Genomic DNA, 26,112 nt, shown 5'->3' with positions numbered 1-26,112 from the left:
GTTGCAGCATTTTAAATTTTGTGGTTGATTATTTGAGATATTTAAAATAATGTTTGTTATAAATATACAACATTACAAATTGCTAGTTTAATTACATATTCCTTCATACATCAAAATTGATATTCACTGGCAAATATTTATATTCAAACAACCAAAAATGCTATTTTTAAGCTAAATAATGGGAACATGTACAAGCTCAATCCAGTTATTAACCCTCAATTGATTTCTATTTGCCTAAAAAAGAAACTTCTTTATTATGTAGTTGGGTTTAAAAAAATAAAAGTAGATTTCTTGAGTCCCTGGCTGTGATGATGGAATATAAGCAAGAAAGCGCAAGTCCAAAGAATAACAATCAGTACATTTGCAACAGGAACCGACTTAATGAGTCACCATTTTAGATTTGCTGGTATATTTCCTTGAACAGGAATATAAGTGTTTGCTTTTAGATTTGACTTATGGAGTCTGTCATGAGTGCACTTTTGCATGAAATGGCAAGGAACAAAAGCAAGGCAGTAATTGCATGCTGAAGGTAGAAACTGAGACGACCACAGTTTACATGAAGCCCAAAGCATAGAAATAGTTTAGAAGTCATTTTCTTCCCCCCTGTCTCAGATGTGGGGAGGAGGACAACAATTTTTGGTTTGCTGCAATAATCTTTCATAATGGGGAGATGAGAACAAGCTAATTGCTCTAGGAGAGAGAGAGGAAAGATACCATCATGGATACCCTGCTTTATCAGAACTCAAAGGGGTTCACATTAATTAACCTCAGATAAGGTGCCTTGGATGATGCCTTAGGTGCCTTGAGTGATGGAGACGCAGAACGCTCTGACCACATTCCCCTAGGCTAGCATGCATAGAAACTATGGGAAGAGTCACTGGGCAGCATCCAGGCAAAACTACTTCTGGGTAGTCCTATGGAGCAACTCCTGAGTGACGTACACTGGATACTGCTCAATGTCTCTTATACTTCCTCCTGCTTCACTGCCTAGACCACTTTGAGTATTTAATCCACTGAAGAAAACCATGAGATTGAAAGACATTTGCCTCTCTGAAGAATATGACTCTGAGCCAGTCATTTCTCTCTCAGCCTAACTGACTGCGCAGGGTTGTTGTGAGGAGAAACTTAAGTATGTAGTATACCACTCTGGGCTCCTTGGAGGAAGAGCGGGATATAAAAATGTTAAAAGAAAAAAATCAATCTGTAATGTTTGTTGTTCCAATGTGATTTATTAATTTGTTATAGCAGGGGTTCGCACCCCTGAGTCCCCAGGTGGTGTTCTACAACACCCATCACTCTCAGCCTTTGATCATTGGAGTTGTAGTCCAACAACATCTGGGGACCTAAGGTTAGGAACCCCTGGTTTAGAATACATTTAGGAAATGGTTTCAAAGCTTGTTGATTTTATTTGTGTCAGCATTGTTTGATTTAAACAAATGTCTGTGTGCGATCTTGAGCACCTATTTGCAGGTAGCACTTGCATGCACACAAGTTTCACACCACTTGAAAATTCCCTCGCCAGCCAACCGCAGTTTTGAGTAACCGCAAATAGGAAATTGTGTCCGGTCTTGCCAACTGCAACTCTTGTTGGTGAGGTTTTTTAGTGATGGGGTGGTGGTGGTTAGTGATTTTGGGGGGTTCCAAAGTTCAATCTGCTCATTTTTCTTGCTGACCCTTGCCTACTCCTTGCAATTTAAAGTGTCCCACTGACTGGGGGGTGGGGTGTTCAACAAATCTCCAAAGGTTCAATCTGCTCATTCCTCTGGGTGACTCTTGGCAATATTAAGGGATTTGTGAGGATTTGTTTTGGGACTTTCCCTTTATGTCTTTGGTATTTTTGTGATCTCAGTTCCCCTAACCACTCCTTTTCCATTCATTTTAATGGGTTGCCAACCGTGAATTTGCCAACCACTGGGTTTTGCCAGAATGGAACTCTCATGACTTGCGAGGGATGGTTGTACTAGTTTCCTTTCTTCTCACAAATATGCACATACAGTACATACTTTTTTTAAAAAAAGCCTTATTTATCCCTTTCTTACAATATAAACATTTCTGGGATATGTCCTCAGGCTGCAATGCTGTGCACACAGCAGTTACTTGGGAATAAGCCCCAATGAGTTCATTAAGGCTTGACTTGGAATAAACTGTATAGAATTGACTGTGGCTCTAGGCAACATTTACTCTAGAGGATTTTTTTTATCAGACTTGAAAAGTAAGCCATATAAGTCACCAACCTGTCTAAACAACTTATGCTGAGCACCTCTCTTGCAATACTACTACTGCTCAACAATGCCCCCCTCCCGCAACACAAAACCAACCCACACACAAAACCTGGCACAAGAACTATAGAGTCACTTGACTGTTTTGGATTGGCCTAGTTTCCGAGCTGTGTCTGTTAGGTTGCCCATGAAGAAAAGGCAATAATCTCTGAATTCTTTAAAAACACAAATATTTTCTTAATTAACGACACACATTTAAGACAGGATAAGTTTAAAATTGTCCAATTAGTAATATCAGTTAAAATGCCCTGTTTTATTTGGAATCCATAATTCCCTCCTATGATATGCATTGAGTTTTGTTGTTGCATGTGTTAAGATAATATAACAGTTGGTTCAGCACTATGAGCATTTAGGTATTTCTGCTGCACATCATATACCTGGTTAACCTCTTACCTTCTCAAGCATTGGAAACTAATCCTCAAAGGGTTTTATCACTATACCTTATAGGGATGTGCACGGAACCGGTTCAGAGCCCTTTATGGGTCTCCAAACCAGTTTGAACAGCGGCCAGTTCCACTGGTTCGATGGTGGGAGGGTGCTGCTTTAAGAGTGGGGGGAGGGTTCACTTACCCCTCTTTCCACTCTTCCCCCGCCGGGACTCCTTTTTTCTAAAATCCATCAGGGTGGCAGTGCACCTTCCTGCCGCTCCATTGCCCCCGTTTACTGGATACAACCGGAAGTATCCGATGCGCCTGCACACACCGGGAGGGGGGGTAAGTGCACCTTCCCCTGATCTTAAAGCACCCCACACACACCATCGAACCCCCCCCCACACCTGGTTCTGGGATGTGCACAAGATTGTTCTGGGATGTGCAGCGGTATATTTTTAAGAAATCATAGTAGTAGTAGTAGTAGTAGTAGTAGTAGTAGTAGTAACAGCCACAGGAGGGATGCTGTGCTGGGAATGGATGGGGTCAGTTGCTTTCCCTCTGCTAAATAAAGAGAATTAACACTTTTAAAAGGTGTCTTTTTTTACCATGCTGACCATGCAAATGGCTATACAAGCATGCACTCCTTAAGGGAACCACTCCTCACCCCTGCCTGCTCCAGCCGTTCGTGCACATCCTTAGATGAAGCAGGGGAAAGAAGGGACAGTTCATCAGACATAGCTTTCCTTAGCCCACCTGCTGGCCAGGCAGCTGCTTATTATTACTTTTCAACAACATCGAAATTCTCAAAATGGCTTACATAGCAAAAGGAATAGGTTCCCTGTCCCAATTGGACTCTCGGTCTGAAACGCAACAGTCATTGGAACAGTGGAAGCTTCTGTATACTGATTCAGACCATTGGTCCGGCTAGCTCAGTATTGTCTTCACAGACTGGCAGAGGCTTCTCCAAGCTTGCAGGCAGGCATCTTTCTCAGCCCTACCTTGGAGAAGACAGGGAGCGAACATGGAACCTAGATGCTCTTCCCAGAGTGGCTCCATCTCCTGAGGGGAATATCTTCCAGTGCTCACACTTCTAGTCTCCCATTCATATGCAACCAGGGCAGACCCTGCTTAGCTAAAGGGACAAGTCATGCTTGCTATCACAAGACCAGCTCTCCTCAGAGCTACCACAGTCACTGGCAGGGATGCTGTACTGAGCTGAATAGGTACAGTTGTTCTCCCCTTGTTAAATATAAGAGAAAACCATCAACCTTAAAGGTCTCTCTTTTCCCAGTTAGCAGGAGTAAGCAGCATTAGCAGGTTCTTATATAGAGCACTTGTCCCACTCCGTAAAGTCTGGTCCATTCCCCTGATGGAGTCACTTCAGGTTAGGCAGGCAGACGGTTTGTCAGGTTCATCCACCTCAGTCTGATGAAGCCTGGCAAACGTGTGGCCTGTCAGCCCCTGACTGAGGAAATGGGCTTCAGCAAGCAATGGCTAAGCTGGTGTATTTGGAAGGATGGCCTACTGCATGTGGCCTGCTGGAAGAGAACTTGACAGACTGGCCCTAAATTATTGTTATGGCCAAGGTCTAAAATGCTTAGCTTTGCTTTGTACCATTTGGAAAAGATTTCCTTCTGTTTTGTGTCTCTTCATGATCTGCGCTAAGACCTCTTTGCAATTATTTCTTATAGGGACCCAGATCAGAAGCACAGATGCTGGAAAGCAGAACTGAAGCAACTGTTGAAGAACTGCCCCCTCATTTGAGGGAAGGACCTCCTGAAGGTAGCGTGTTTGAACTATTCTCATGATTTCCTTGTAGCCATTTAAAGGAAAATGCATCTTCCATCACGCCCAAGGTCCTTTCTTGTAGGTTAGCATTTCATACAGCTACTGTATGGGAATTCAGACTAACTCCAAAGCTTTATTGCCCAAAGGAATTGTATCTGATATAAGAGACTTCATGCTGAGATTAAGTGCTGTTAATAGGGTTTCTGATTTAAAATTATCTGGCCTGGGCCTTTTGACTTCTCAACTGGGTATATAATGGGATTACAAACTAGGCGCTCTCAGTCTTTTTTACTGAAATGGTATAGTCCTGGGGACACATAATCATGAAGTTGCATCATGTGTAATGTCCATCAAGCAATCCCTTTTTAATTAGATTGGCTTCTGCTGGCGTGAACACACAAGTTCAGAGGTAGGCCGTTAGGCCTATGCCAAAGGGCCACATATTTTTAAAAAATTGTTTGAGAGCCAAGATCTACCACAGCAGTTTCTCATTGCTCCCCAATTCTCCAGTCTGCTTCATGATCACAGGAGATGCTTGGATTCTGAAATTTACTTTGATCATCACCATCTGTGTGTATGTTCCTGCATATCAAGGTTGCACAACTTTGGCCCTCATGCAGATGCTGGACTACAAATCCCATAATCCCTGACTATTGGTCACTAAGGCTGGGGATGATGGGATCTATAGTCCAAAAACAGCTGGAGGGCCAAAGTTGTGCAGCCCTGATGTATATGCATACATGATTCTGAGAATCTTAAAGGTGACAAGCAAACGGGATGGATTTTGTTCTTGTTTTTGTCATGGTTATGGGTCAAGTAAAGAATCCAATCCACAGTATAGAATGGGGTGGCCAACCTGAGGCTTGCCAGCTGTTGTTGGACTAGAGCTCCCATCATCCCCGGCCACAATACATTGCAACAACAGATGGAGAACCTCAGGTTGGCCATCCCTGTTATAGAAGATATGGAACCAGAAGGTGACACTGGTAGTTACTTTGGATTCATTAAAGTGGTACATGAGGAGTGATTCTGTGTGGTGCATAAACAGGGAAGGGGAATGGAGTTAGGGTCAAACATCTAAACTGTGAAGGAGCTGTACTTGAGGCACTTGTTAGCTTCAGTTTTGCCATTTGTGCTATATTGAATTGTTCTTTACAGCACCTACATTCCAAACCCAGAGCTTTCAGGCTTGATTCCACCACCCATCTACAAAAGCTAGTTGAGCAATCTGGAAGTGAGATTGCAAAAGGATGTCAGCAGGAGGTTCACAAATGCCAATCTTAATTAAAAACCTCATTTCCAGTTATATGACCCAGATTATGTAGAGAACAGATCGCTTTTCTCTGCATGAATGTTCCTGACACTGTAGTAAGCAAATGGAGTACTATGTTTCTTTGAACATGGTTAACGTTTAAAAGGAGAGCAGGTGTGGATGGCATTCAGTTTATCTGCAACTTCTTATGAGCTTGTGAAACTGCCTTATACTGTCCATCGATCGGCAATTGGCCGCTGGTGTGCTCTGCCACTGAGCGACCATCTCCAGCTTTTTGTGCCATCAGATCAGTTTCTTGGAAAACATTTCTACTGATCTTTAGGGAAAGCTCTAAGCAACTTTAGTCCCTTTATATTTGTTTCACTTGGAAAATTGGTCCCTGGCTTGTCAAATATTGTTTGCAATATAAATAGTCTTGCTTGTTTTTAATTGTTCTTTCTGAAAAGGGCATATCTAGAATATATGATGTGAGGTAACAATCAAGTAAATGTGTATTGCATAGCAATGGTTAGATTTGGCACAATAGAATTTTTAAATAGAATTTTTAAATTCTAGAGAATTTTGTAGATGTGAATCGTGCAAAGTTCAATACAACATAATATAAAATGTGTGGATTTCATGTGCCGTTTAAGCTAGGATGTTATGAACTGAGCATTACAATGAAATACAATATTGATTTATTTGGTGTTCTAGAATGTACGTAATTTGTGATTCGTTGATAAAATTGAGTAGGTTGTTAGAAAAAATGTTTTGAAAAGTAATGATGAAACTGGACTTTATTTAAATTCCTGGGAATCAAACAAGGGTATTTTGGGGGCTTATATTTCTTAAATATTGGAAGGTAAGGGGTGACGGAGAAATCTCCAGGAGTTCATTTTAATGAGTGGAGGCCACACCATCCATCAGATTCAAGTTTTATTATCACGACATGCCAGGTGCCTGCATACCCAGCAGATTTAGCAAGAGTGTTTTATATGGTTACAGATCTTAATGCAAACACAGACCCACCAATCAGGGGCTTAAAACACACTGTCTGATCCAATCATGGTAGAACAAAGTATCAGTATTGTGCAAAGTAAGGATTGTAAAGTTCTCCTCAATCAGGAGCTTATAACATAACTAGTTACCCAATTACAATAAAGGTCAAACATCAGACCATGTAACAAATAACATTGAGAGTATGCACCAATCACCATTTACTAGCAGTTCTTAACACTCCAATTTATATATTGTTCCAATTCCTCCAAACAGTATACTGATACATTATGTTACCATAGCAACCCACGCAGCTGTACTGGAGTTCATAACTCACAGGTCAAGTTTAGTTACTTGACTAGGTCCAAACCAGACCCAAATTAAGTTTTTCTTCATAAGGGGGAAGTGGGGAGAAGAGTCTTGTTTTCTGAATCTCCTTGTGTCTACTCAGAGGCTCAATTACAATGTAATAACAAAATTTGTTCTTGTGAGAACAGGTGCTTGCTCATTTTCTTCTGCTCCTTCTTGTGCAAGTGAAGGAGACCTATTCATGGTTTGTAGCATACTGCAGTTTTGTTTCATCTGAATACAGATCAGATTCTGGTTTGTGAATAAACTATGGTGTGCACAAACCACAGTTTCCCATATTTGGGCGAAATGGCAAACTGGTCATAAATTGTGACTTCCCTCATGCAGGAAGGGGAGGAGGGAGTATGAGAGTCCAGTACTTGTGCACACCATGGTTTATTTTTGTAATGTCTGAACTGGGTCAGTATGTCCCACTGAGTTCAATAGGACTTTTTCACGTACGTGTGTGTGTGCTGGATTGTAGCCTTAGGGGCTTTGCCAACCTGTACAATCCATTAATTCAACCACTGTGCTTTTCTGTAATGCCTTTTAATATAAGGTCAGTTTAAGTATTACATCAAAACTACTGTATTTACAGTAGTCCGGAAACATGAACAAACACAACTTTTCAGTGCAACCACTTTGACACGTTTATTCCAATGACTGACAAACTTTTTGATTCCTTTGGAGAAAAAGGTTTTTGCTAAAAGGCATAACTAATTATACATAGCATTTTGAATGTCTGTATCATCCCTGAGTTTGTGCCCCTTAGGTATACCTGGTCACTCTCCATTCACTACACTCGTGGGACTGTTTCTGTACAGTTCACATGACGTGTACTCACTTTTAATGCTAAACTATTGTCCCCATATTGTGCATACCTCCTAAGGTAAATTTCACTTGGTCTTCGTTCTTCTGACAAAAAAAATTGAATGACACTTTTCTGGGTGGTATAATCTGACACAGGGGCCACCATTTTGAAAACCAACTGTTAATGGCAACATTGCCAACTTTATATGGAGACTACAAGTTCCACATGTTGAGACATGCAACATGAGGGTAAGTAGTAATGAGTACATATATCTGTGAAAAAATATAAACTCACCTTATTTATTGACTCAGTCTTGTTTATACTCCATAGGAATACACACTTAACCCCCACCCCCCAGTTCTTTACTCTTTGGACTCACCAAGGTAGCTGAAAACTGTAACGATAGAAAGCCGACTCTAATCCTGACTATGTTGTCAGCTTTTTCAATATTTTATTTCCTAAACTCTTTATGCTATTACTAAGGTAAGGAGAGTTGCAGGGGGTGGGGACATGGAGAGAGAGAGGTAGCAAGTATGTGGATTAGCAGAAAGGCAGTGTAAAAATTAGCATTGCTGATGCCAATAAATCGTTGGTTTAACTGACTACATCTGACCTGAATCTACCAGTGATTATAAATGCAACAAAATCTGAGAGATTTATGCTATTGTCTTGCATATTTTGCATCTGTACCAAGAGGAATTGGGAAATAGCTGGTGTCTGTGTATTATTATTACTTATTCTTATTCTTATTCTTATTATTATTATTATTAATACTTGGAGAAGAACAGCAGGGGGCTCTGCTAGTTGATGTGCTGAGTTTTGATTCTGCATACAACAGTTGGACTTATGACAAAAGATTCTGGGCTATGACACAAAAGTCATTAAAACAAAGTGGCCTACAGTAAGAATAGTTGTCTGAAGTTCCTTTAATAGAAAATGCCATTAAATAGTATCTCTTTGTGCCTTCTCTGTTATTGCAGTGTGCGTCTCATAATAGTCTTTTCCCTGTTAAATCAAATGCTTTGTGCCAAAAAAGCCACAGTAAATCATGTTGTTGCAACTGTGCTGTGCCCCTATTTCCTGGGACCTATGAACTGGAGGCAGTGTCTGCACACCTTCCTGTAATGAGAACACAAGGGATAGCAGGATCTCCAGGGGCCCTGTTCTTCTGGCTTGTACCAATATTTTATGAAATTGCATCATAGTGACTACGATTTTCAGACTGCAGGGCATGTGTGTTCTACTCCTAGATGAAGAGGAATTGGATGTGTATGACACGTTATATGCAGTAAAATGAAAGGCTTTGCCCTACAGGGATTACCTTTTTGTTTCAAAGTAATAATGCTGCAGTCTGCTTCTCTACACATGCAGGCCTTGAACTCCATTTAGTTTTTACTCTTGTGTCTTTATGGTGTCATCACTCATCAGAGCAGATCCTGCCTGGCTGTACACCTTCCATGTGCACATGAGGGTCATTAGTTTAATGAGCTCATCATGAGTAGAGAATAGCCTTAAGACTGTTCCAAATGAAGGCTTTAAAACAATTCTGGGTAAGTTTTCTTTCAGGCCGAGGGATCTTGGAACTTTGCATTCTGATGTGCTTCTGATAGACTTTGTTCCCAATAGGGCAAGTGATTCGTGCAAGTTAGAAATTATCCCGAGGAACAGCAGTGAGATCACTGTCCAGATTAGAAACTAGGAATGGATTGGATTTCCCCTGCACGCACCCCACTTATTTTCACCATCATAATGCTTTTTCTGCTAAGAGTTAATATTCCAGCACAGGACACAGCCTTGATTTCTTTCTTTTTAATCTGCTTTGAATCATATTGTGATAGGTGACCCTTCTATTCTGTGTGTTAGCTCATGGTGACAAATGACTCTATTATCTGCTGTCTTAACACACAGCACCCTTTGATTTTTAACGCATCTTGGAGAATGGAGAAAGAAAACCTCATCAAGGAGAGCAAGGGGCTGAAATGAGGTCAGACCCAGTGGCAGGATATTGCACCAGATTAGATCTACAAATGAAACCTGATGAAAAGCAGGGCACGCAAACTCTCTTTGGACACCAGTTTTAAAGTAGGCCATCTGAGAAATCTTTGTAGAACCACATGAGGGCGCTACACACTTGATAATACTGCAGCTGCCAACTAGGCCAGTCAAGCTCACAGTTTTTTAAGCTAGTCCTTTTGGCAGACTGTTCTTAGACTTGGGTTCATTTGTGTTGGCAGAAGCTTTGCTTTAAATCAGTCGCATCCAAGGTAGTAAGGGAGCAAAGGTGTTTAGTCCACTTCATGCCTTCTCTATGTTTGGTTTCTCCTAGTATTTAGCAATTCACTCTAGTCTTGCAGCCTTCTCCACCTTTGGATTATGTATTTTCCCCACTTATTCTCTGCCTTAATAAAATAAAATATTAGATAATTTTGTTCTCTTCTGGGAGAACTAATTGGGAAAGGGGGGAAACTGCAGCCCTCCTAAAAGGTGGTTGATTACTTTTATTCTGTAAAAGTACATTTTATTCCAAATAAACGGGGCAGTTTATAGGGTGTGCACAGTGCGGTTAATCATCCTTATTATTTTTTTAAGAGCAAAAAAGAGTGGTGCATTTCTGCTTTAAAAGCGCGCTCTCTCTCTCTTTCTCTCTCAACTCTCTCTCTCTTAGATTGCTTACTTGATGTGCTTCAGCCACTGCTAACCCTAGGGTTTTGGAGATCCTGGGCAAAGGAATCATTTGAGGCCTGTTGAAGATATGAAAATAAGCTGGGCATTAAAACAACAGCTTAACTCTGTACATGAAGCTGCAACTAAAGCATGATAAAAGTATGGGGTGGGGAAGGAAGGGTTTGAGGACTTGGCTGCCTGAGCCAGGAGAAGGTATTGGATATTTTTAATATATCAGTTTTCATAAGAGGGGAGGAACTGAACTCAAAAGGGCATTCTTAAAATGTATGTTTTAAAAGTCACTTTTAACATTTAAAAGAAATACCGTGATGCATATATTCTAATATGAGATTATTGTTGTTAAAGAAATTTAACACTAATCTAGAAGTGTCCAGAATGGTGAAGACATTTTTATAACTAAATCTCTTGTAAACTTGTAAATTAAGGCTATCATTTACTTACCTATCTTCTGGGGCCTGTATATTTAGTAGCAGTGGCGGCAGCAATGGCTCCCACTCTGGGATCTATGTCTCTGCTACTTATTTATGTATTTATTATTTATACACTGCCTCAAGCTTACGTCTCTGTTCTTGTTGTAAACTGTGTGCTTGTTCCTTTTCCTGCAGCCAAATGACTGCCCTGTTGACTTTTTCCAGTGCATCAAAAACGCAAGTGTGAATTACGATCTCCAATCTTCCTTTTCTTGATAAGACTTTGGAGAAGGTGGTGTGTGCTCATTTGATGAGAGTTCTGGAGGAAACTAATTTCCTGGATCCTTGCCAGTCTGGTTTTAGGCTGCAGCAGAGCACTGAAACAGCATTGTTCACCCTGTTGGATGACCAGTATCATAACCTTGATGTGGGAAGTGCACCTCTCTTGGTTCTTCTTGATCTCCCAGCGGCATTCATTACCATTGACCATACTAGCCTTCTGGAGCGCTTAAGTGAGTTGGGCCTTGGGGGCACTGTTCTTCAGTGGTTCCGGTCCTATCTCACTGGGTGATTCCAGTCGGTGTCAATTGGGGGTGAGTGTTCTGAGCCCTGGCCCCTTTCTTGTGGGGTTCCACAGGGCTTGGTCCTTGCTCCCATTCTCTTTAACATCTACATCAGGGTTTCTCAACGTGTGGGTCCCCAGATGTAATTGGACTTCAACTCCCATAATTCCCAACCAAAGGCCACTGGGGCTGGGGATTATGGGAGTTGAAGTCCAATAACATCTGGGGACCCACACGTTGAGAAACCCTGATCTACATGAAGCCGCTGGGCTTGGTCATCCATTGGTTTGGGGTACGTTTTCATCAATATGCTGATGATACTCAGCTTTATATCTCTACCCCTGGCCAAACAGGTGATGCTGTCCATGTGCTGACAATGCCTAGAGGCTGAATGGGCCAAAACAAGCTCAGGCTCAATCCCTCCAAGACTGAGTTGCTCTTATTCAGTTTGTGATCTGGCCAGTTGCTGTGTGTAAGTTTATCTCTTGATGGGGTTGTGCTTCCCTTGAGAGAGACAGTTCATGATTTGGGGGTCCTTCTGGACTTGTGGCTCCTACTTGAACAGCAGGTGGAGGTTGTGGCCAGGGGTGCCTTTGACAAGCCTCAGCTGGTTCTCCAGTTACAGCCTTTTCTCAACTGACAGGCCCTGGCAACTGTAACTCATGCCTTTGTTACTGCTCGTTTTGATTACTTGTAATGCGCTCTACCAAGGGTTGCCTTTGAAAATGATTTGGAAGCTTCAACTAGTCCAGAATGCAGCAGCCCACCTCCTCATGGGTGGCTGTAGATCTGATACCTCTTTTATGTTCGCTGCACTGGGTGCCTGTTTGCTTCCGGGTCCAGTTCAAAGTGCTAGTTCTCACTTACAAAACCCTTATGGACTTAGCAGCTGTATATCTCTGGGATCGCCTCTCTCGGCCAGTTGTATCCCATCCTGTGAGGTCTTCCCAGCTGGCCTCCTTAGTGTTCCAGGCCCTGTTGTAGTGCATGGTGCTTGGACCCATAGGAGGGCCTTCTCTGTGGCCACCTCTCTTCTTTGGAACACCCTTTCCGCCTATATTTTTTAAGGCCCTTAAGACCTACTTGTTTGGCCATTTGTTTGCCCTTTTATTATTAGTATTGTTGTTGTCCACTGCCTAGAGTCTTTGGAGGAGGCGGTATATAAGAAAATTTAAATAAATAAAATAAATAAATTGGGACTTGTTCTTAAGAGGTACTGTATAGGAAGGTGCACTACTCTCTGCCACTTGGACAAGAACTCCAAGAGTCAGGGAACATTCCGAGAAAGCCAGATTTCAGAACACTTTTAACTTATCCTTTAAAAAATAGTTCTTAAAAAAGACAACTAGTTAATTTTCCAGCTGTTAACTTTAAATAGTTAAATTCTCATGACTGCCTGGTAAACACATGTGGCAAATGCCATCACTTAGATAAGGCAATGGCCCCAATTTGCCCTGTTGCATGCCTTAGGAAGCTGCACAACAGCAAATCACCTGGGCCAGGTTCCTCATGAAGCTCCGTTCCTCACTCGCCCAGTTGCACCATTACCTTCCCAGTGCATGCTCTGCCCTATGTGATTGTGGCTTGGCTGGGTAGGCAGGGGTTCCATCCCTTCACTGGGGGTGGGGGTGACTGTGATGCCCTGGCTGGCAAGGAGGAAGAGGAGAAGCAGGCAGCAGCGTGCCTGGCTCCCAGAGCTGGAAGTGGAGCACCACACCATTGGTTTGCCTTGGGTAGTTCTCTTCCCACTGAAGGACAGTCAGAAGCATGACCAGAAAGAGCAGCAGACTCAGGCAGGCAAAGTGAATATGGTGGCTGTTGGGGCGCCTCCATGCGGCGGTGCTGTTGCTGCTGCTGGGTGGCATGGCAGTCTCCTGGCAGAAAATGGGTGCTTTGCATGTGCTCAGAGGTACACTGAGGTTGACCAGGATTTGGCATCTCCTAGGAGCCAGGACTGAGATGGGGCCAGTCCCTGGCATGAAGGAAGATTGGTGATGGTGAGCAAGGGAAGAGGGGTGGTGTTAGTGGCCTCCAGCCCAGGGGGTGAAGCTAGAGAGTCAGAGAATATATTTAATTATATATACATATTAAGAGGCTCTGCCCACTCCAGTTTATCATGGGTCTTGCATTTCCCTAGCAACATGTGGCCATAGGAATACATTTTATCTTGCCAGCTGCTAGAGAAAACACTATTAGAAACCAATATATCCTGTATAACTACAGTAAGTATTTCAGAACTGAAAAAACAGTGCCTTTTTATGAACACAAAATAAATTGTAAGAAATAAAATTTCAGTATTAGTCAGTAAAGCCCATGTTGTTAGCTCTTTACCCATTTGGAAATGTACAAGAATTGAAAGGGGGGGCTAAATTGCGGGGGCCCTGTGCAGTTGCCTGGTTTGTCCTCCCTCAAAGGCGACTCTGGCTTCCGCACACAATTTCTGAAAACAATCTATGAAATAAATCTAGGTGTGGCTTTAGATAGAGAGGAGGGAGGGGCTGCTTCAACCCTCCCCTTACTGTTTCAACCCTCCCCTGTTTCAACCCTCCCCTTACAGTTACTGACTCTAAATTGCTTCCTGCAACTTTGTACTCCCACTAGGGAAAAAGTATAGGTGCTCTTTATCTTCCTTCTTCTGGAGAGAAATACAGTTGTGGGTGGAGGGGGGCAAGCTTTATGAGTGGACAAACAGATGTCAAGGAAAGGGTTAAAACAGTTCTGCTGCTCCTCCTCCTTTTGCCATCCCTGCTGCATGTATTTTCCCAGCTTAAAAAAAAAAATACAGTAATGGAACTGCTTCTAATGTGTGGTTTGGCCCTTTAGAATTTTTAGTATTTGTTATCTAAGTTCTTTCACTCAATGATTTTTACAGCAGCCTTATGAAACAGGCCAGCATTATCCCCATGTATGTTACCTGTGTTATGGGGCTGAGGATGAGAAATGATACCTTGTCTGAGGCCACCCAGTCAGTTCATGGTTCAAGTGAGCTCTGAGCTGGGGACTTGGCAGTTCATTCACTACTTTCTTGGTTCTCACTAACTGAATGGCCTTAATATGCAGCAATAAAAAAGCAGTAAGAAGATAAACATTTTTGCAGTGGATATACCATTATTAGAGATAAGCTGCCTCCTTTGGCTCTTATGATTTTTATAATCTTTGACCTAGAGCTTGAACCTTCTGTTTCAATTGGGTATCAAGGAGAATCCTTTTTGTTTTATCTATCTGGAACATTTCTATCCTGTTCTAGCAACAGAATTTAAAACATGTCAGTGTACCAAAACACACACACACACACACACACACACACACACACACCACACCCATACACCACACACACCAGAAAAGTTTATAAATGCCAGGTCAATCATGTTTTTGTTTGTTTTTTTGAAAAGCCATAGTGTCTAAAAGCCCTGGATAAATTTAAGGAAAGGAGAAGAGTGGGGGGAAAGATGTGTGCAGGAAGTATCAGGAAATTCAGAAGTAGAAGCTGCAAGATGAGGGAGAGCTCCAATACGATAGGCAAATTTCTCTGAGAAGATATATCACTCAACCAAGGCCTTATAATGATGCTGGCTTTGATGTTTGGAGGGTGGATGGAAAATTTGATGCAGATATGTTTTAATTATGATAGTAGGCATACTTGTTCAGAAAATGAATAGATTTCCAAATAGAGCATTTGCTTTAAATAATCTTTCAGTCCAATCATCCCTGTTTGATGACTGCTCCATCCTGCCTTGGGAGTGTGTAGGTGGAATGGATTCAAGAGACCAGAGACTAGCTTCAGGGCCCAGGTTGGACAGGCCCTTTCCTTCACAGAGGTCAATGCGCTCCTATTAGGGATGTGCACAGAACCGGCTGGCCTGCTTCGGTTCAAGTCCAGACCAGACTCAAACCAGACCGGCCAAGTCTGGTCTGGCCCCCATCGAACCCCCCCCCCCGCCCTATTCGGGTCCGGACAGTTTGCGGATTTTAATTTTTTTTAAATGAATATAAAAGTACCTTTAGCCCCTTTGGGGGGCTTCCTGTATGCCGTGCGGGGGTGGGTGGGTGGGTCCATGAGGGTTTCCCTACCCCCCACCAGCCTCTGAAATCACTGCCACGGCCCGGGAACCTGAGCATTTGGGGCCCATTTGGGCCCCTGTAGTAAGCGGCGGTGGCCATTTTGGCCACTGCTGTACATGCGTAAATGGCCTCTGTGAAGCCTGGCCTGGTCCATGGCCTCGCAGAGGTCATTTGAACATGCGTGGTGGCCATTTTGTTTTTTCCAAAATGGCCACCGTGCATGCGCAAATGACCTCTGCGAGGCTGTGGGCCATGCCAGGCCTAGGGGAGGCCATTTATGCATGCGCGGCAGCGCCCAAAATGTCCCCCACCACTTACTACAGGGACCTGAACGGGCCAAAAATGCTCAGATTCCTGGGCCGTGGTGGTGATTTCAGAGGCTGGGGGGGCGGGGTAGGGTAACCCTCATGGACCCCCGCTCTCTGCAGCATACAGGAAGCCCCCCGAAGGGGCTAAAGGTACTTTTATATTCATTTTAATTTTTTTAAAAAAATCTATGAACTGTTCGGAAGTTTGGTTCCGGTCTGGATGGAACCGGGGGGTTCGGTTTGATCCCAAACCGCCGGACCGGTCCGCACATCCCTAGCTCCTATACTTCAGACTGAGCTTTGGTTGAGCTTGGAGTTTATCATATGTCCTGGATTTGAGTAAGTATAGACCTCTGAATCACACTGCTTGGGGCTAGGGTTGGTGACCTATGCCGCTAGAGTAGTGTCCCTTCCCACAGAAAAACATGTGTGATTGTTTGCTATGTGTAAGATTCTCCTTTTCCCAGAAACTGCAGTTAACATTCTGAGGAAAAAATGATGTACCATCAAAAAGAACGCTTGTTTGAGCAATGTTGTCTGGGCAGGTGTGTGGTGTCTGCACCATACACCATAGAAGAAGGTGAATGTCTGGAAAGGCCCTGAACGTCTGGCTTTTAAATCAGTGATTTTCTCTAGCATAATTCAAGTTTCTCCTTCCCATGAAATGAGGTGATATTTACAAATCCCTGGCACTGGAGGCAAACTGAGTAGTCACGTGTAATGTGCAAAGAAAATTAGGTCAGGCACCAGAGAATTCTTCAAAACATAACTGCAAGTAATAGTTTGGGTAGCAGATTTGATCTGGATTAAATTTGTGTGCATGTTTTAAATTTTAAGAGAATTTATCTGTCATCAAAGCACCTTCGCAATATGCATATTAGAAAAAGGTGACTGCATCTAGCTTTGCTTATATTTATATTAACCATTTAAAATATGCAGAGGGGTGTGGCCTATGTGGGAGCCATGTAGTGCAGCCTGCCTGCCCTCACTGGAGGAAACCACAATGTAGGCACTTGGAGCGAACCCTTCAAAAGGCCAGATGAGAGGGAGGAGCATGCCACTTGGTGCCCCAGGGAAAAGAAAAGGCAGTCTCCCCCCACCCCGGGCCCTTCATATCCCACCAGGATGAGATGGCTCCAGAACCCCCTGGAGCTTCCCAGGGTGAGGAGAGCTGGAGCTCATGATTCCAGAGTCCGGGGCCACAAGAAAATAGTCCAGTGGAGGAAGTAAGGTTCCTACAAGTGGGAAACACTCAAAGCTGATTGGAAGCCTTTCATAGGCAGTCTTATTTCAGACCAATGATGAGGGAGGGTGCTCCTGCCCTCAAGGATCCTAGACACTGCTGATTGGCCTGCCCCATATTGCAAACATGAACAATTTAAAACTAATAAAAAACTTGCAAACAAAATAAGTTCATAATCCCATTAAAAGCCTACTAATACCCCAGGACACGCACAAGCCGTTATATGGAAGTTCTTGCTTCCACTAGGGATGTGCATGAACACATTCAGCATTCCTTTTGCGGACCGCTGAACTGGTTCGAAGGTTCAGCCCGGGGGGATGTTTACCTTTAAAGATCAGGGAGAGTGCTTTTACCCCTCCCCTCCACACTTCCCCAGCCAGCGCTGTCTTTAAAATCTCTGGTGTGGAGCAGCAGTGTACCTCCTTGCCTCCCCGGTCAGCGTCAAACCAGAAGTGCCCGATGCACATGCATGCAGTGTTGCATGCATGCATTGCAAGACAGTGCTGGCTGGGGAAATGCAGGGTGTGGGTTGGGGTGTGGGAGAAACCTTCCCTATTCCTTAAAGGTAACCCCCAGCCCTCACATTGAACTGGCTGTCTGCTGGTTCATGCACATCCCTAGCTTCCACAAGACTCTTGCAAACAGGCTTTGGATTTTTTCTATAAAGCCAAGAGAGGTGATTGGTGAAGCTTATTTGAAAATGTGATCATTTACTGTGGGCTTATAGCTGTAAGGGATTGGCCTTACTTACTGCCTTAACTTCCTCACTGAGGGGAAACAGACCACCTAAAGCAGGGTTAGGCAATTTAAGGCTTTTGCCTTAACCGTGCAAAATGTGGCATAGGGAGGCAGAGCTGGTCACAAAATGATGAGTTGTTGTTGTTGTTGTTGTTGTTGTTGTTGTTTGTTGTGTTTAAAAAGGAGGAAAGCATCAGGAATTTTTAAAACCAAGGTTCCCTCAAATGGCCAGCAGAACTGGGACAAAGATATGGTCAAAGGTAGTCAATGAACTCTGAAACTAAGAGATGAGCCCAAAGCCTTGGACTGAATCCAAGGCAGAGAACTGTGTGTTTTAATTTTAATTGTCTAAAAGAAAACACCTTGTGCTAGCATTCTTAATCATAATCCCATTTTAGAGATAAGGAAAACTGAAGCCCAGAGTGCCCAGTTCTCTCACTACACATAAAAATCTGCTGCTGGATTTCTGTGTAACCCCTTCCGTTACTGCTACCTAATCCTTCCAACCAGTGGCTGACATCCTGACTAAATTACTCGATGGAAGTCCCACTGAAATTAAGAACACATCTTAGTCATAACTAACTTGACCTATTAATTTTGATGGCACTTCTGTTGAGTAATTCAGTTAGGACGTTGGCAAGTGAGTTTGGTATGAAAGTCAAGCAGAGCTAGTTGGTTGGTAAGTATTGGTGATACATATTTGGGTAAGGAGGGGAGGGCTATGATAAATTCCAGGAGGATTTTACTGCAGAAGCAGAGAAGCAAGAGATAATCCTTTTGTGGGGAAAGAAAATGAAGACAAATGAATGGGAGATAAAGTGAGATGGGTGGTGGTGCCCATGCCTTCATTTAGCCAGCCAATTAGATTTACAGTATTGGGTAGAAGAGAAGGAAAGGGGAAGCCTAAAGGTCTTTAGAGTTACTTCAGGTAAGCCCGGTATTCAGATAGCTATAATCAATAGTGGCTGTGGCCAGAAAGAACTTCTGTCTGTCTGAAGTTGGTAGTTGGTCACAGGAATCCTGGCTGCATTTCTGTTCTAATTAGGCAATAGTAGGGTTGTGCGAATCGATTCGGGTACAAATTGATTTGTACCCAAATCTGGCTGATTTGGGTGATTTGGAGACAAAACAAATCACCCTTGTGGTCCATTGACTAGATTCAGGTCCAATTCGAATCATGCCTGATTCAATTCAAATTGATTCGAGATTCAGATCCCTCCTTTTAATTCCCCCAGATTCCCAGCTTACCAAAAAAAAAAGAAGAAGAAGAAGCTAATTTCTAGCCCTCGTAGAAGTGGAGTTATGGAGCAAAATGTGTGGTTACTATTTTTTAAGTGTTTGGATTCTTTGGTGTATAATTTTTCCTACTTGAATCCCTATGTGGATTCATTACACACCTTCATTACTTCTATTCATTTTGACTGTCTTTTGGATGGTGTCAACTGCCATGTGCCAACTACACCCCACCTCCCACCCGCAAGGTAGTGGGGTACTGCTCAGTTTATGTTCTAGGAATTTTTTCAAGTGTTTAGGCTCTTTGGTGTCCTTTCCTCATAATGAATCCCTATGAGGATTCATTACATACCAAAGAGTATAAAGACCTCAAAAATTCCTAAAATATAAATCCAGTGGCTTGTGGGTTGAGGGGTAGTTGGAACTAGGATGCCACTAATTCCCCACCCCCACCTGTAAAGCAGTGGAGTCAAAATAAACAGAAGAAATGAAGGTATGTAATGAAGACACCAAAGCATCTAAATACCTCAGAAATTCCTAAAAATAACACCTGAGTACCCCTGTGTGTGTGTGTGGTGGGTGGATGTAGTTGACACATGGCAGTTGAAAACTGGCACTGTCCAATGACAGTCAAAATGAACAGAAGAAATGAAGGTGTGCAATGAATCCTCATAGGGATTCATTATGAGGAAAAGATATTATACACCAAAGAATCCAAACACTTGAAAAATAATGACCACACATTTTGCTCCATAACTCTACTTCTACAAGGGCTAGGGCTTAGCTTGCTTTCTTTCTTTCTTTCTTTCTTTCTTTCTTTCTTTCTTTCTTGATTAATGAAAGCTGGGGATCCATGTTAGGGTTAGGATAGGGCAACTTCAAATCCCCATTGTTTCCTATGGCAGAACTATACAAAAGCAGTAAAAACTAAAAAATATATTAAAAATCAACCAAGTACCCCACCTCCTTGAAATATGGTTGGTAGGTGGCACCCATGGGGACCTACCCACCAACCAAATTTGGTCCCCCTAGACCTTGTTAAGTGGTCCAAATCAATCTTCATCCGAATTGAATCGAATCAAATACAAATCAAATCTGGGGTGATGGGGGGTAGATTTGGACACAAAACAAATCGGGGTGATTTGTTTTGGGCACAAATTGAATTTAAAAAAATCCGTTTGTGTACATCCCTAGGTAATAGCTCTCTCTTTCCTCTATCCTTGATAATATGCACATTCTGGTGCCCTTCATTTATTCAACCACAAGCTCCAAACACTGGTTCAGAACTGCTGCTCACATTTACTTTGATAATTAAATATCAAGCGCTCTGGTAGACTTTTCTTCAGAACTTGTTGATTTCCAGTGGTCCATTGGTGTCCAATTTTGTTTTTTTAGTGAGTATCTACTTTTGGAAGATATGCATTAATGAATCTTATCAGACTTCACATTTTAATAACCTGCGGAACGTAAGTTGATCTGTGCTAAATTTTACTTTGATTTTATTTTAAGACAAGAGAAATTTTTGTCAGCTTATAAATTTATATTTGGGACATTGCAGCAAGAAACCAATAAGTAGCGTTTTCCCCTCAGCCACTATATTTCAGATGCGTTGCCTGAAATAATATGAGGCGTAATTAAACTTCTGCTTTTCTTTTCTCTGGGACCTTCTGACCCAGAAGTGACTTATATGACAGAATACCAAGTTGTTGGAACTAGTTCATATTTGCATGTGACTGGACCTCTTGATTTCTCTATCGATTGCTTGACAGTTGATAACTGACAAATGAATGTGTGAAGTTAACTGGCTTCATTTTGTATTTGAAGTGATATGAGAATTTTATCTGTGCTGTTAAATTGGTGACGGCCCACTCACACATACAAGCCATCAGTTAGATTTTTGTAATGTTGGATGTGTGTAATATGCAAAAGTTTGAATTGTAAACGCACACTTCCTCATCTCCATATGCTGCTTTAGCTTTTCTCCTGTAGCTTTTCTTTTGACTTGGCAGTTTCCCAGGAAACACTAGTTTTGTGCTGGTAATTACCAGTTGTTCCCTAAAAAACTGAATTATTAATAAACTAAGGAAAAGGGCTGCTTTTTAGGCAACATTTTGTACTTTGTATTAATACCCAGATACAGAATATGTGTATATCTGACATAATGCATTGGGTGTGCACGTGTATTAAATATCTGTTTTTTTCTCTGTAAAAACGTATAAGCAATGAATGGGGGAAATATTGAAACCTTCTTTTGCATGCATTTTAAAGAGAAAAGTGACACAGAAATATATATATGCTCTTCATTTTGGATAGTGTGTGGCTGCATTTTTTTACTTGGGTATTACTATCCAAGTACCAACCATCTAATAAACCAGTTCTTAAATGGAGGTACAGTAAAAGAAAAAGTGAGTAAGAAGTGGGCCATAGGAGGAAGAGTTTTACAAAATGCAATGGAAAGACCAGAACCACTAATGACCCATGCTTTTTAAATTTTATCTTTTCAAATAAAGGTCATAGCAGAGGTAACACTGTATTGCCTCGTTCAAGTTTTCTTTAGACATGTTTTTCAGAGAGAGCTTTTTCAAAAAGTAAAACAAATTTTTAAAGACTAGCAGATGTCTGTAAACTAGATATTAACATTTTTGCTATTTTATTATTATTATTATTATTATTATTATTATTATTTCTTGTTTACACAGTCAGACAGGTGTTATTGACTGGTTTGTTTTATCCAGACATCGAGTCCTTCCCAAGGACCTGGGATGCCAGAATTTTATTGTCAATTGTTCTAGATATCGTCGCAGAATATAGGCTGTTCCCAGTAAAACTGCTTTTTGTAATTGGCTGATGGTGATTTCTGTGGCCCCTATGGTGTTGAGGTGCTCTTCAAGGTCTTTGGGAACTGCACCCAGAGCGCCACTTAACACTGGGATTATTTGGGTCTTTTTCTGCTACAGCCTTTCAATTTCAATGTGTAGATCTTTGTATTTGGTGATTTTTTTCTATTTCTTTTTCTTCTATTCTGCTATCCCCTGGTATTGCTATGTCGATTATTTTAACTTGTTTTTCTTTCTTCTTGACTACAGTTATATCTGGTGTATTGTGTGGCAGATGTTTGTCTGTTTGTAGTCGGAAGTCCCATAATATTTTTACATCTTCATTTTCTACCACTTTTTCAATTTTATGGTCCCACCAATGTTTGGCTACAGGTAGCTTGTATTTTTTGCAGATGTCCCAGTGTATCATCCCTGCTACCTTGTCATGCCTTTGTTTGTAGTCAGTCTGTGCAATCTTTTTACAACAGCTGATTAGGTGGTCCACTATTTCATCTGCATCTTTGCAAAGGCGGCACTTGCTGTTTGTTGTGGATTTTTCGACTTTGTCTCTTATTGCATTTGTTCTTAGTGCCTGTTCTTGTGCAGCCAGTATTAAACCCTCTGTTTCTTTCTTCAAGTTGCCATTCTTAAGCCATTGCCAGGTCTTGGTGATGTCTGATTTTCCACTTATATTGTGCAAATATTGACCATGCAGGGGCTTATTTCTCCATTTTTCTGCTCGGTTCTTGACTTGTTTTTTCTTGTAGGCCTGCTTTGTTTCATTGGTGTTGAATAGTTTCGCATTATTGACCATTTGAAGTGCATCTTCTTCACTGTCCTTGATATATTCTTCAAGGCCTCTTTTCTCCTCCTCTACTGTTTGATGGACTTGCAGCATTCCTCTTCCACCTGAGCTGCGAGGGAGGTATAGCCTATCTACATCACTGCGGGGGTGCAGAGCATGATTGATGGTCATGATTTTCCTGGTCTTACGATCTAGCGTCTCTAGCTCTGCCTGGGTCTAGTCTATTATTCCTGCAGTGTATCTGATAACAGGTATAGCCCAGGTGTTTATGGCTTGTATGGTGTTCCCACCATTGAGTTTGGACTTGAGGATTTTTCTAACTCTTCTGATGTATTCACTTCCAATTTTTCTTTTAACTTCAGTGTGTGCAATGTTATCAGCCTGGAGAATGCCCAAGTATTTGTAATGTTCTTTCTCTTACAGGTTCTTGATGTTGCTTCCATTGGGCAGTTCTATTCCTTCTGTTTTTGTTATTTTCCCTCTGTTCATTATTAATGCATCACACTTGTCTAGTCCAAACTCCATTGCTATATCGCTACTGAATATACGGACAGTGTTTAGCAGTGATTCGATTTCTGACTGGGACTTTGCATACAACTTCAGATCATCCATGTACAGCAGATGGTTTTTTTAACTTGATGTTTTAGATGTTTGGTATCCAAGGCCTGTTTTGTTTAGTATTTGTGAAAGTGGGGTCATGGCAATTACAAACAACAGAGGGGATAGTGAGTCCCCTTGGAAAATGCCTCTTTTAATGCTAACCTGTCCAAGTGTCTCGCCATTGATTGTTAACTGTGTACTCCACATGCTCATTGCTTTTTAAATAAATATCTGAATGTTTTTGCTGACACCAGTTGTTTCTAAACATTTTAGTATCCATGTGTGAGGCAATGAATCAAAGGCTTTCTTGTAGTCAATCCATGCAACACTTAGATTGGTTTTTTTTCTCTTGCAGTTTTTTAAAATCATTTTGTCAATCAGCAGCTGGTCTTTTGTGCCTCTGGTGTTCGGCCAATTTCCTTTCTGTTCAACTGGGAGCTGTTTGTTAGTTAATAAGTGCTGCATCACTTCATCTGCTATTATTCCAGTTAGTAATTTGAACATGGTTGGCAGGCAGGTTATCGGTCTATAATTACTTGGAACAGCACCTTTTGCTGGGTCTTTCATGATGAGATGAGTTTTCCCAGTTGTTAGCCATTGTTCAATATCACCTCCTTGCAAAATGTGATTGAACTGTTTTGATAGTTGTTTATGAAGGCTTGTTAGGTGTTTAAGCCAAAAGCCATGCAGTTCATCGTCGCCTGGCGCAGTCCAATTTTTAATTTTCTTTGCTCTTTCACTTATTAATTCTGGTGTTATTATTAGATCTTGCATTTGTTGGTTACATTTTTTGACCTCTTTCATCCAGCCTGCTTTTTTATTATAATCTATTGGATTGTCCCATAATTTCCCCCAGAATTGCACTGTTTCTTCTTTATTTGGTGTTTCTAGGTTTCTTGCAGTTTCTCCTTCTATGCTTTGGTAGAAACGTCTCTGATTCGATTGGAATTGGAGATTCTGCCTGTGTTGTGTAATTCTGGCTTCATACCTGCTAATCTTCTTTGACACTGCTGTTATTTGCTGCTTTATTATTTCCAGGACTTCTCTAATTTTCCTTGAATCTAGGTGGTATTTTTGGATCAGATACTGTTTGGTGTTTTCATTCTTCAGCTTCTTGTCTTTCATATCTTTCGATTTACTAGCATCTGATCTAAGCCTGGAGATTTTCTTTTCTAATCTAATCTTCCATTTAGGTGATGTACTGCTTTCTTTTTTTACAGGTCCACTGATCTTATATCCGAGCTCTTGTGTTGTTGTTGTTGCTGCACTGTACATTAGTTAGTTTGTTTCTTTCAAATTATTGCTTTTTATTTCTGCAAGTGCAGCATTGACATCTTTTAATGCCTGAGCAAGTTGGTTTTTTGGCAGCTGTTTTTAGAGCTGGAAGTTGAACCCTGGTGGTTGTTTGGTTCATGTGCTCAGTTATTTTTTGCTTTAGTTCTTGTTGCTTTTCTGTTAAATGGCATTTGGGTTTTTTAGGTGAAGGCAAAGGGGCAGTTGCCTGGTTTTGATTTTGAAACAGTTCAGTAACAGTGGCATCCTCGATATTATTATTATTATTATTTGCACAGTCCCAGATTTAATTTATGAATCTATTGTTTTATGCAATCAACATTTGAATGTGCAATTAAATCTGAGCGAACTATAGTCAACAATAACATCAATGTGATATGTACTGATAGAAAGCTATTACAATAGGAAATGCAGTACCTTTTAAACAGGGACTGATTAGGTTGGAAACTAGTTCTTACAAGTGTGGTACAAACTACGTATTAATCCTGATAAAAATGCTTTGGAAAATAGTGTGTTAACCCATTTTCTGTCTCTGTTCCTTGCTGTCAGGCTGGCAGAAACTGCCAGAATAAATTGACTTTATTTGTTATATTTATACTCTATTTTCCATCAGGATTTGTTCCCAAAGTGGCTTACAATTCAAATAAACAAAATGGGTAGAATAGATTATATTAAGGTGTTTACTGGAGTCACTTCTGTTCCCTGGCAGCTGTTACTAGCAATGCTTTTCTGTTGGCTCCCAGGAGCCCCCTTGTTTGTGTTTGAGTCTCCAGGCTTGGAGATCTCACTCTGGATATGATCAGGAGTCTCACAGTATTTTGAGCTCTCTGTTTATGGCACATGGGTATAGGTCACTTAGTGACAGTGGGCCAGTCACCCCTATATTTGGGTCCTAACAAGCAAATTGGAAAGGGAAGCAGATGCACGCCCTCCCTATGCTGGGACGTTCTAAGTCAGGCCTGCTCAATTTAGGTCCCCCAGGTCCCCCTGTTTTTGGACTACAGCTCCCATAATCCACATCCACAGTGGCCAATAGCCATGGATTATGGGAATTGTAGGCCAACATCTGCAGGAGGGCCTAAGCTGAACAGCCCTGTCCTAAGTAGACCCCAAAAGTTAACTCTCTGCCAAGGCCACTCTGCCCTCAGAGTGAACTGTCTCCCCCTCCTCTCCTTTCACAAAAATGATAGCAGCCAGCTAATGTGCCATTTAGCTCAGCAAGAAAGAGTACAGATAAGGCTAGCGGAGGTAAATCTCCCCTCTCACAATAATCCTTGCCAGTTCCACCCAACACATCTGTCTGACAAAAAGGTCACTTGAAATTTGCCCCCAGGATATGTATTTGGGTATAAGAAGTCCCAGTTACATGTCCACAGGCCATCACACAAGGCTGTGTTCAGTACTTCAGACCACTCTCCAGATCGGCTTTCTTGCCCAGCCTGATCTGCCCGGTCTTCCTCGCTAACACAGGAAGCTGGTTCCACGGAAGAAGCACTCTCATGGATACACCT

General features: G+C 41.8%; 1 protein-coding gene and 1 long non-coding RNA gene across 2 annotated transcripts in view; one reads left to right on the top strand and one right to left on the bottom strand.

Annotated features, from left to right (window-relative positions):
* LOC128340966 (uncharacterized) overlaps nucleotides 1-26,112 on the top strand; it is an 87,142-nt gene that overhangs the window by 14,814 nt on the left and 46,216 nt on the right. The window contains exon 2 of the long non-coding RNA XR_008314113.1: nucleotides 4,342-4,432. This is a non-coding gene — a long non-coding RNA (uncharacterized LOC128340966). The remainder of the gene's footprint in view (nucleotides 1-4,341; nucleotides 4,433-26,112) is intronic.
* The window catches only part of LOC128340965 (embryonic protein UVS.2-like), an 86,727-nt gene that overhangs the window by 53,019 nt on the left and 7,596 nt on the right, over nucleotides 1-26,112 (bottom strand). The gene's annotated exons all lie outside the window — the stretch shown is intronic.

Source organism: Hemicordylus capensis, chromosome 1 (genome assembly GCF_027244095.1).
Source record: "Hemicordylus capensis ecotype Gifberg chromosome 1, rHemCap1.1.pri, whole genome shotgun sequence".
NCBI classification, from domain to species: Eukaryota; Metazoa; Chordata; class Lepidosauria; order Squamata; family Cordylidae; genus Hemicordylus; species Hemicordylus capensis.
This window is presented reverse-complemented; position numbering and strand designations above follow the sequence as displayed.